Genomic DNA, 12435 nt, shown 5'->3' with positions numbered 1-12435 from the left:
TTTTTTTGAAATTTCCTATTCTGTGCCATAAAATCATGTTCTTCTATATACATACATATATTTTTACAAAGTTTTTAAATATTTCTTGTACAATGTTATTATTTAATAACTTTTTTATTTAATTAAAAGATTTAATATAATTTTTTCATTTATTTTATTTTTATTTAAAAATTCAGTGCAATATCTAATTGATGTTTCTTCGGCTGCAGCTAATAAATTATGTCTTTTAGATCTATGGACGTTTTGCTGGCGAATCGTTGTTTTTTGCTTTTTGTAGATATTATTAGTGTTACCAACTTATTTTTTATAAATATGTCATGACATATTTATTATTAGATATTTATGTTAACATATTATGTTTTGTCGCAACACCGCCCGCTTTGCAAGACTATGTTTAATTATTAGTCTGCAATTCATTAAATGGAAGCGGAGCTAATTTTTGTATTGGTCTTTTATATATACCGCCTTTTGTTTTGACTGTGGCTACTCGAACCATTCCATCGCTGCCGACTTATACGGACTCTACTTTGCCGAGTACCCACTTCTGAGGAGGAAGATTGTCTTCGTGGACAATAACGACGTCGCCGACTTTGAGGTTGTTGTTGGGTGTTCTCCATTTGGCTCGTTGTTGTAGGTCCCGGACATAGTCCCGCTGCCACACAGCCCAAAAGTGTTCCTTGAGCGATGACAGCAGCCGAAAACGCTTCAAGGAGCCGCCCTTGTTGCCTCGTCCTTCGATTTCTGGCAGCGCTTTGAGCGATGACCCTATTAATAAATGACCTGGAGTGAGAGCTTCTCCGTCGTTGGGGTCTTCTGTTATTGCCACGATTGGCCAAGAATTGAGAACGGCTTCGACGTCGATTAGGGCTGTGGTCAATTCTTCGTACGTTAAGTTCGCTTTGCCTATTGTTCGAAGCAGTAACGATTTCGCGGACTTCACCGCTGCTTCCCACAACCCTCCGAAGTGAGGCGCTCGTGGCGGTATGAACTGAAATTCCACTCCCTGTTCTGCTGTTGCCTTCTGAACTCGTACCTTGTCCTTCTCGTTCCATACTCTGGCGGTTCCGACGAAATTTGTGGCGTTGTCGCACCATATCTTCTTCGGAAGTCCTCTTCTACCCACAAACCTATTTAAAGCAGAGTGAAAAGTATCAGTTTGCAGATCTGACAATGCTTCCAAATGAATTGCTTTAGATGCAAAACAGACAAATACTGCAATATAAGTCTTTACTGGAGGCCTTCCCCTAATTCTTAACGTCGTTAATACAGGACCACACAAATCTACACCACATACCCAAAAAGGTCGGCAACCAATTATTCGATCCTGAGGCAAATCGGCCATAATTTGTGAAGCTAATTTTGGCCGAAAATAAAAACAGGACATACAATTGTTTACTGTTTTTCGAGCAAGTTTACGAGCATTTATTACCCAAATTCTGTCACGCGAGAGTCTTATTAATGCCCTAGGCTCTGCGTGACAGTTTGATTTATGTAATTCGAAGAAAAATATTTCTATAAAATGGGATGTTGCCTTTACAATTAATGGATATTTATAATCATAGGGAAGCATTGATTTGCTTAATCGTCCGCCAACTCGCAATAAGGAAATGTTTATATTATCCATAGCTTATTTTTGTATGAACGGATTTAATTTCTGTATATTAACCTGTTTTGTTAGCGCAGCTTTCGATAATATTTTAATTTCTTCATGAAATTCAATATTTTGAATCATTTCAATGATCTTTAAAAACGCAAAATGAAGTTCGCTTACACTAAGTACTTTTAAACTATTATTAAGTTGCTTATTTGAACGCCATTTATTTTTTACACCTTTAACAAATCTTAAAATGTATGCAACAATTCGAATAACTTTTCTAGATGAAGATTTACTGTCAATCATCTCGTATATTCGATTTGAGGCATTTGCGCCTTCAGAACTTTGATCTGGTGAAATATTTTTACTTAATAATAATGTTCCCATTGTCCTAATTTCTACCGTCTTTTTCTTTTCTAGTAGCAAAGATTCTGGGGAAAGCTCGAAATGTGAATTCTTGGGCCAATTTTCAGGCGTTTCTTTCAGAAATGACGGTCCCGAAAACCATATTGACTGTATGAGTTCATCAACATCGCATCCACGCGATACAATATCAGCTGGATTATGTGCCGATGGTACATATCGCCAAACAGCATCTGAAGAATTTTGCTGTATTTCTGATACGCGGTTACTAACGAAAGTATGTAAAAAAGATGGATGGGTTTTGATCCAATGAAGCACTATCTCAGAGTCACTCCAAAATGTTATATTTTGAATCATATATTTAGATAATTTTGACTTTACTACATACCATAATTTCGTTAACAAGTGTGCAGCGCATAATTCTAAACGAGGTAATGTCTTAACTTTCTTAGAAGGTGCAACTTTGAACTTAGCAACTAGAAGTCGTGTAGTTCGACTTTTCAAGCATTTTACATAAATACAACATCCATATGCGCTCATAGATGCGTCTGAAGATCCATGTACTTGTATTTTAGATTTCAATGTTGTTCCAACAAATCGAGGTATAATTATTGAATTTATTTGTGTTAATACACGCTTGAAGTTTTGCCACGTAATATCTAAATTTTGTGGAATTATTTCATCCCAATCCAGATTTTTCTCCCAAATTTCTTGTAACAAGATTTTTGCTTTTATTACGATAGGAGCCAGTAACCCAAGAGGGTCAAACAAACGGGATGAAATAGACAGTATGTTTCGTTTAGTGGATAAAAGATGTTCAAACTTATTTTCCAATTGAAAACACAATACATCTTCATTAGGTTTCCATATTATTCCAAGCGCTCTAGTTGAATCAGAGTCATTTAACTCTAAGTGCCTCACGAGCTCATTACTTTTAAATTCGTTACAATTTGAATACCACTTAGCCAAAGAAAATCCACAAGAATTTAATATTTGATTTACTTCTCTCTGAATTTTATTCAATGTATTAATTTCGTCTGCTCCTGAAAGCAGATCATCCACATAAAAATCATTGGCTATAACATGTGATCCCAGAGGAAGTACATTTTTGAAAATATCACTTATTTCTTTAAGGCATCGAATCGCAAGAAATGGCGCTGTTGCAGTACCATAAGTTACTGTATTTAGTTTATAAATTTGTATTGGCAAATCTGGATTTTCTCGGCATAAAATTAATTGAAACTTGCGATCGTCTTCATGAACTCTGACTTGTCTATACATCTTAGTTATATCAGCCGTTATAGCAAATTTATTCAAACGAAATTTCAATAATATTGAGAACAAGTCATCCTGTATTGTAGGACCAATCATAAGAGTATCATTTAGTGATTTCTGAGTTGACGTTTTACTTGATGCGTCAAATACTACTCTCAGTTTTGTAGTGGTACTATGTGCTCTTATCACGCATTGATGCGGAATAAAATAATGAGGCAAAATTGGAACAATATTATCAACTAGCGACATGTGGCCAAGATTTAAATATTCTTTCATGAAGGCTACATACATTTCTTTCATTTTGTAATCCTTAGATATTCTTCGCTCTAGATAAAGAAAACGGCGTTTTGCAATTTCAAAAGAATTTCCTAATATCCCTGGGTCCGTCTTAAAGGGCAATCTTACTTCAAATCTACCATCGGCAAGTCGACGAGTAGTTTTATCAAAATAGCGTTCACACAATATCTGTTCCTCTGTCATTCTAGAGCACATAGGAACTTGCTCTAGTTCTCAAAATTTCCTAACTAAATTATCGAGAGCTTCTAGATTTTGTTCCTTTTCATTAAGCGTTATCTGACAAAATCGGGACTGTTTGCCACTATTATCCAACCCGCACGTACCTGAAACAATCCAACCGAGAAGAGTTTTTTGTAAAATAGGTAATGCTGGGCCTAATCTTATCTGTCCCGCTAACATCAACTCAAAAAAGGATTCTGCTCCTACTAATATATCTATTTTTTGAGGCCTATTAAACTTTGGATCTGCTAAAATAACATTGGCAGGGATTCCCATACCACTACTGTCAATATTTGCCTTGGGTTGTTTACTAGTTATTGTCTTAATAACATAAAACTGAGCATTGAACTCAAAATCATTTACACAAGATTTAACATAAGTTTCAAGACTGTGCTTAATTTTTCGATTATTATTTCCTACACCAACTATATTCAAATAAGTAATAAATCGTTTTAGTGCAAGTTGTTGAGCAACTTCTTCTGTTATTAAATTAATCTGCGATCCAGAATCTAAAAGTGCTCTAACTAATTTATAATTACCACATTTGTCTTTAATTTGGACAATAGCAGTGGCTAAAATTACTTGTCGATCATTTTCATAAACACACATTGTAGTTGCACTTCGATCATTCCTTTGGTTCGCTTGTGAATGTGTAAATTGTGCAATATTACGGCTTATAGCACCAGTAGAATTCGAATTTATATTACTATCCGTACGTTGGGCTGAACTATTATTTTGTGTAGCAGGCAATTCATTACGTTGAGCATTGTTATTTGAGCTAAGAGAACATTGTGCTGAACTATTATTATCAATAGCAGCGGATTCAGACTGTCTAATCAACTCGTCATTGTGCAACAAAACGTGATGAGGTCTTTGACATAAATTACAACGTGATGAACGACATCTTCGTACTGAATGGCCAAACCGTAAACAATTTATACACAGTCCTTTTTTCTTTGTAAACTCAAATCTCTGTTTCACTGTCAAACTTGAAAATATTGAGCAAGAACTAATAATGTGTCCTTTGCCAGAACAAAATGAGCATTCATCTACCTTTGGCTCTATACATGTGAAAGAAAATGTTGAATTTCTTTTATCCCTAAAATTGCCATTTCCATTATTTACTTTTGGTCTAATTGACCTACTTGAATTCTGTTCAATTCTCGAAGGCTTATCCTCATTTATTTCCAAAAATTGACACCGTTTAATCAAAACCGAAGCGCAGTCGTCCCATTTAGGTAATGTTTTATAATCTAATTGCTCATCCCACTTTTCCTTTGAGCCAGAATCCAATTTAGTCATAACTAAATGAATAATTATTGCGTTAGTAATGTCTTTATCTGACCCAATATGTGAGAGAGAATCCAAAATTGCTGAAACCGTATCTACAATGTTTCTTAAATCAGAACTACATGGCTTTTCCATTTTCCTTAAATTGAATAGTGATACTATATGATCCTGAAATATCAAACAATTATTATCATACCTCTCTGAAAGCCTCTGCAAAGCGCTAAAATAATTTTCTTCATTGACCTGAAAAGCCTTTACAGTACGTAGAGCGTCATCTTGAAGGCTGTTTATAAGATGATTAAACTTTTCAATAGTAGACAAAGTTGGATCATCGTTAACCAAATTATTAAAACATGAAATAAAATTTCTGTACTCAGAATATTTTCCACTGAACTTTGGTATTTTCAGGTAAGGTAAACGATTTGCAGGTGGTAATGGTAAACCCATAGTGCAATCATGATTTAAACTTGATCTACGATTACCTAGTTTGGATAATAATAACGCTTTCGAACTAATGCAAATGTCTTCTAATTCACCACGTTTATTGTCATCTGGACATAACTTTTCAATTTCAGTCTGATAAGCCATCAATTGTTTTATATATGAGTTCAAAATCTCCAATCTACACTGAACGTCAATTGGATTTAATGAAGCTGAACCATCGAGATACATATTTTTTATTCTTGTTATATTACCCTTTGCAGACGATCGTTGCTTTTGCAACGTTGAAAGATTTTCGGCCTCAGAAATTTTATAAATGGATTCTCACTAATAATCCTAAACTTTTTAGATTTAGTTATAAATAAAATGTTTTCCTTATTCCCTGTTTACAACTAAAATTTTCTTCCACTTAATTTACACACAATTTATTATATTTTTTATTTACTTTCTTCTTTTCTCATAAAATTTAACAACTTCAATAATAAAACAACGTTTAATTATAGATTAATAATTTTAGCACGTTCTGGACATCCAATTTTTAAATAAATTTTCTTTTGTTGATACAGTATTCCACAACGCAAACAAAACAACAACAAAAAATATTGTTTGATGGGTTAAACTGTAACAAAAAAAATTATTTTATAATCTTCTGTTGTTAAATTAATTTTAGAATGTATGTATGGATTTTGTGTAATTTTTAAGTTGGATGATTGAATGGAATGATTAATAAGGGTTGTTATGGACAGGTTCAAGTGTGTGAATTAGAATGTTTAAGTAAAAAAAATTTGTGGGATGGTTGTTAGGGGTTATGTTTTAGTGGACAAAATGCTTGTGTGAATGTGTGGGAATGTGTGTTTTATAATTGGTTTGTAATATGTATGATTGTAATTAAAATATACCACCTTTGTTATTGATGAGTTTGTACTTGCTTAGCACTTGGTAAGAGCACCCACCACCAGCAATCACAACTAACAAACAGCAATCAGTACCGGCAAAGAGCAACACCACTAGCAATAGGAATCACTACCGGCTAACAGCAACACCATTAGCAATAAGTACCGGCAAAGAGCAACACCAATAGCAATAGAAATCACTACCGGCTAACAGCAACACCACCAGCAAACACCAACCACTACCAGAAAGCAGCAACCACCACCAGCAAAAATAATTAAATTTAATTATTTTGATTTTTTGACGTTGGGGGCCAAATGTACAATGTTATTATTTAATAACTTTTTTATTTAATTAAAAGATTTAATATAATTTTTTCATTTATTTTTATTTAAAAATTCAGTGCAATATCTAATTGATGTTTCTTCGGCTGCAGCTAATAAATTATGTCTTTTAGATCTATGGACGTTTTGCTGGCGAATCGTTGTTTTTTGCTTTTTGTAGATATTATTAGTGTTACCAACTTATTTTTTATAAATATGTCATGACATGTTAACATATTATGTTTTGTCGCAACAATATACAATATATTTTGTTCTAGAAACGAGATAAATTCACCCTTATCGTGGTTGGCTTAAACGTCTTACGCCTACGACAGTTTCGTACTAGATTAAAGATAAAATGCAAACTGTTTATTTAATACATTACGAAACTGTCGTAGGCGCAAGACGTTTACGCCAACCACGATAAGAGTGATTATTTGCGATGATTCCCAGATTTAGTTCATTTTAGGAAAGGTACACAAAAAGTGGCACGGTAGCTGAAAATGGGTCGAAATGCGACTTTAGTCGCACAACGGTAACGCTGATTCTAACTCATTTATTTTTTCATTTACATGTTGTATACATATGTATGAGTGCTTAAGAGAGAGAGTGGGTGTATATATCAAGTTTCTTTTTAAGTTTTTTACGGGACCTGTGTAGCTTGGTAGTGGAAGCGGTGGGAGTAGTGTGGCAGGTACAATGCTGACATTTACTTGTCGTAATTTTTGACATTTTTAAAGAGGTTTGTTTAGGACTAAAAATTAGAAAATAAAATAAGCAGCAAGTGGTTATTTTGGTTTTTCGTGAAACTTTTTTTCTTGCTCCTTTTAAAAACTTTGTGTTTGTGTGTGTCAATGTTGTATTGTTTGCACTTTGTTTTATTTATCTCTTCGTTTTTTAAGACATGGTGTGTGTGTTTATCTCTTAAAGGAATGAATATTAGTGAACAAGTTGTGTTTATTTTTTTTTTATTTGTTGGTTCTTTTAAATTTCTTGGAATGATAAACATTTGTAAATATTTAATACTACAAATTAAAAACCTAATGGAAAATGGGTTAAAGTTTGAAATGTTAACAATTTCTCATTATTGAGGTTTGACAAAAGTCAAAAGAAACAACAACAATAACAATGAAAAGGTTTTGGAAAATTGCTGTTAATAAAACGACACAGATACATAAGTGTCTTGTATAGTTTTATAGCTTTAGAAAGTTAAAATTGGAATCTTATGGTCTGGTTTTTCAAGTTACCGCATTTTAAAGTAAAATTATTTTTTGATAAGGAAAGTAGTAGGGTAGTCTTTAATTATTTCTATGACATAAATACAATTGAAATGCTTATTATGAACAAATTATAAGTCAAACGAATTGAATACCAGTTTTTATGAGTTTATAGTTTTACTTTAATTAGTTTACATTTGGTCTATTATTAAATTATAAACCAGTATATGTAATTTAAATCGAAACATAAGGCATGATTTTTGCAAAACATTTTAATCCACATATAAAACCAATTCTTTCAAATCTTCCTTCATCATTAAAACGTAGACAATATGAACATGTTGATCTAGACAAAACAACAACTAATCACTTATAAAATAGAATAATTATCCCTCACTAAGATACTAGACAATTAACTAAAGTTTTAATCAAGTGTACAATGATGTCCGTGATGACTGAGGTACTGCTCTGCCGTCATTTCTATTCCTGTAAACTCTGCTCGTACGGGTGTAAAGGATGTCTTCAACAAAAGCTAAATCAAATAAATTTCTTTTAGACATGTCAGTGACTAAAATCTACAGATAAAAGTCATTTCATCTATAAGCTACAAATAGAAACAAAAAAAATAAATAAAGAAATAAAAATACTCAACAGTATGTTTGTATTTGTTTGTCGGTAAATCTATAGAATGGTTTGTCAAATTAAATTTATGGCTTTATTTGTTGATATAACATTTTGAAATTGCTGTTGTTACAATTTTTATATACGAAATTTATTTATTATTTTTTTTCATTCATTCATTTTCATTCTGCCAGTCCTACTCAGACCATTAAGATAATCAACGCAACGACTAAAAGATTGAACAAACTACCGAAAACAACGACAACACAACCATCACACAGCAATACCACCCAACACTAAAAACATATCAAATATTGTACAATCCATCGACAGTGAAATGGAACCGCCTTTTCCCAAAACGAGAAAAATCCAAATTTATATTAGTTTCATAGTACGAGTATAAACATGGCCAACCAGTGCTGCCAACTTTTTTTTTTGGAGAAATCGTCAAGTTAAAAAGAAAAAAACGTCAAGAAATCGTCAAGACAAAAATACGTTAAAAATACCAAAAACATTTTTTTATTAACTTTATAAATATTTTTATTTTATTTACATGTCAATAAAGTTATTATTTAATAAAAAAAAAAAATTAATTTAATTTTGGTATTATGTGACTTTACTCTGGTAGATTTCTGTGTGACATTTTTTTAAAAAGTAATTTTTAATTGCTATATTAAAACACTTTTGAAAACAATATTCCTTGTAATGTTGAAGAATCCAAAGCATTTCTGATTTTTGTTTTATTTAAATTTACAGTATTAAAAATTCTTTCAACGTTGTAAGACGAATGTGGTAGTGTCATTAAACTCGAAACAAATTGTGTTAAAATTGGGAAGGCCTTTGTATTATTGACTCTCTTTAAATTAAGGTACGATCACACACAGCTAATATTTGACGTTTATCGTCAAATATTTCATTGCCTGAATCTGACCACAAATAAAATTTAGAGCAAACAACAAAACAGATGATTTTAGTCAAACAAAATTATTTGTCGGCAAACAAAATATTTTCTTAATGTGAACAAAGTGTGACCACTAGCTACATAAAGACCTAAAAAATATATAATTTGATCTTGCAAATATTTTAAAGTTTAAAGCACTTATTTCGAATTGTAAAGTAATCATTTTATTAGAGATTTATTGAATTTTGTTATCATATATTGAATTTAATTTTTCACTTTTTGTTTGACCAAACTGCTGCGAAAAAGAATCAGTAAATATATTTGCCGTGTGGTCACACTATATCAAACACTTTCATAAAATAATTGTTTGATCAAATAGAAAAAAACAGAAAATTATTTGCTCAGCATGGCGGAAAAATAAGAGGAGATTATTTAAATATTTTTCGTACTAAATTAAAGACACAAATTCACTATTTTTTTTTTTAAACATAAATACATATTCAATATTTCTTATTTAAATTATTTTCACTAAATAATTGCATCAATAAATGAAGTCTTCTTCTTCACATAAAAGTCATTCAGCCTAGGATGACATACTGGGAGAAAAACTAGTTGAAGACATGAAGTCTATGTTGCGATTTTTGCAATTTTATGCGATTTATATTTTTATACGTTTAACATAGTACGTTATATACGTTAAACATAAATACATATTCAATATTTCTTATTTAAATTATTTTCACTAAATAATTGCATCAATAAATGAAGTCTTCTTCTTCACATAAAAGTCATTCAGCCTAGGATGACATACTGGGAGAAAAACTAGTTGAAGACATGAAGTCTATGTTGCGATTTTTGCAATTTTATGCAATTTATATTTTTATACGTTTAACATAGTCTGATGTTTGATTATTTTTTATTTATACATGGAGTTTGTCTATTTTCAAAATTTAAAATTGCTCATATGTACATATGGAATATTAACTGAAATTTTATACAGATTGAATATAAAATCAAAGAATATTTTGTATACATACATAAATAGTATGAATTGATTGTAATTAAAAAATAATTCTTAAACAGTATGATCTGTTTAATTTTTTTTTTGCTGCAGAAGAATAATATGTCTAATAGCATTTTTCACTTTTCTGATTTTAGTATCATACAAAAATTTTTATTATAAATTTTTAGGTAATGCGATTGAATTGGAATTAATTAAAAATGTATGTAAAAAAGGTAAACATTTCCATAAAATTTAACAATATTTCTGAACATGTTCTTATTCTGAATGAAAAAAGTTTGGAAAAAGTCGTGTTCGATTAATAATATGTATTAAAAAACCAATAAGCATTTTTACTGGAATTCAAGTTGATAGCAAGTGTAATTCAAGCCTTGAGTTATAGTCAAGCAATTGAATTACAGTTGTATTACACTTTATTTCAATAGCATTTTCCAGTAAAAAGGAAACATAAATTCAAGCCATATGTTTTTTGTTTGAAAAATATTTAATATTTCAAATATTTTTCAAGTATAAAACATGATTACATTTCCATTCAATTTCAATTATGAATTGTGATAGTAATATAATTTAATAAATAAACATTTAATAATTATATTATTAAATTGTTCAAGCTTGTGTTCTTTTCGCTATTTGTTTTCATTATTTAGCGATTTTTAATTTAAGATATAGCAACAATACTTTTGCGATAACACATGATGCAACAGCTGTTATTTGACACTGTTTGATCTTGCAAATGAATTGCAAGATCAAATAAAAAAATACCCAAAATGCAGGAAAATATTTGCTGTTTAGTGGTCACACATTGGTCACATTACAAGAATGTTTTCATATTGGCAAATAAATTTGTTTGAGCAAATTCAGCTGTTTTCTTGTTTGCAGTGCAAAAATATTTTCTGTTCAAACTAGAAACATAAAATATTTGACGCTTAAATAAAAGTACTGAAATTTCATAATTCTTTCAAATGTAAAGCAAAATCTGGTAATATTTTACTTTCTAGAAAAATCTTTTTTATTGATGAAAGAAATTAAAGTTGTTTTGCAGCTTTATTTAATAATTATTTAGAACAAATATTACCACAAATGTGACCACAAGTCAAATATATTTTCCCCTTTGTGTGTTTGATAGTATTTCGGTGTAGTTTGATTAAACAAATATGGCAAATAAATGTGTACAGTGTGAACACAAAATCAACCCATGAATTATTTGATGTAGTTTTGATCAAACACATGAAACATCTTGTGTCAAATAATTTGTGTAGTCTGACCCTACCTTTAGAAACATTTTTCCAATGTTTCGAGTTCGGTGAATTTCATATTACGTAATTCTCGAACTTCATTATCAAGTTCTTGATATTCTTTTCCATTTAATAAATTTGGAATAAGTTTGGCCAATTGTAAAATTGAATCATTTTTTTTGTTCAATGGAGTTAATCCTTTTAAAAGTTTATCGCCAAAATCAAAACGTTTTAAAATTTGTGAAACCAATTCAATATAAAATTGGACGCGTCTGCCTTTCAATTTGTACATTGCAAAAGGGGACTTACAAAATTTGAATTTTAGTAAAAAAGGTTACCATATGTTTTGCTTTTAAAAAAATCATCATTTTTGTTCGCGGAAAAAATTGTAAACGAGCGTAATGAAAGCGGCAGCAACAGTGGCTGTGTCGTAACAAAACAGTTTCTATTATAGAGCGTGTGTGTATGTTTTTGTGTAGTAAAAATACATTTCACAAGTATTTTATCATTTATGTTGAAACAAAACAACAATCAGTAACAATATCAGCGATTTACTGTGGGTCTGAAGCAATCATTTTTGTTTATCAGGGAACTAATTCTAATAAAGTTCGAGTCCAAACATACAGTGACCATTCTTTTTATACCCTACACCACCATAGTGGGGTGTAGCCCCCATACAAATGTCCCCTCGAAATTGGATTTTATCGGTCATAAAAGTTTAATTTATCTATGTATCTACACAAATTT

This window comes from Calliphora vicina, unplaced genomic scaffold, assembly GCF_958450345.1.
Source record: "Calliphora vicina unplaced genomic scaffold, idCalVici1.1 scaffold_27, whole genome shotgun sequence".
Taxonomy (NCBI): Eukaryota; Metazoa; Arthropoda; class Insecta; order Diptera; family Calliphoridae; genus Calliphora; species Calliphora vicina.
This window is presented reverse-complemented; position numbering follows the sequence as displayed.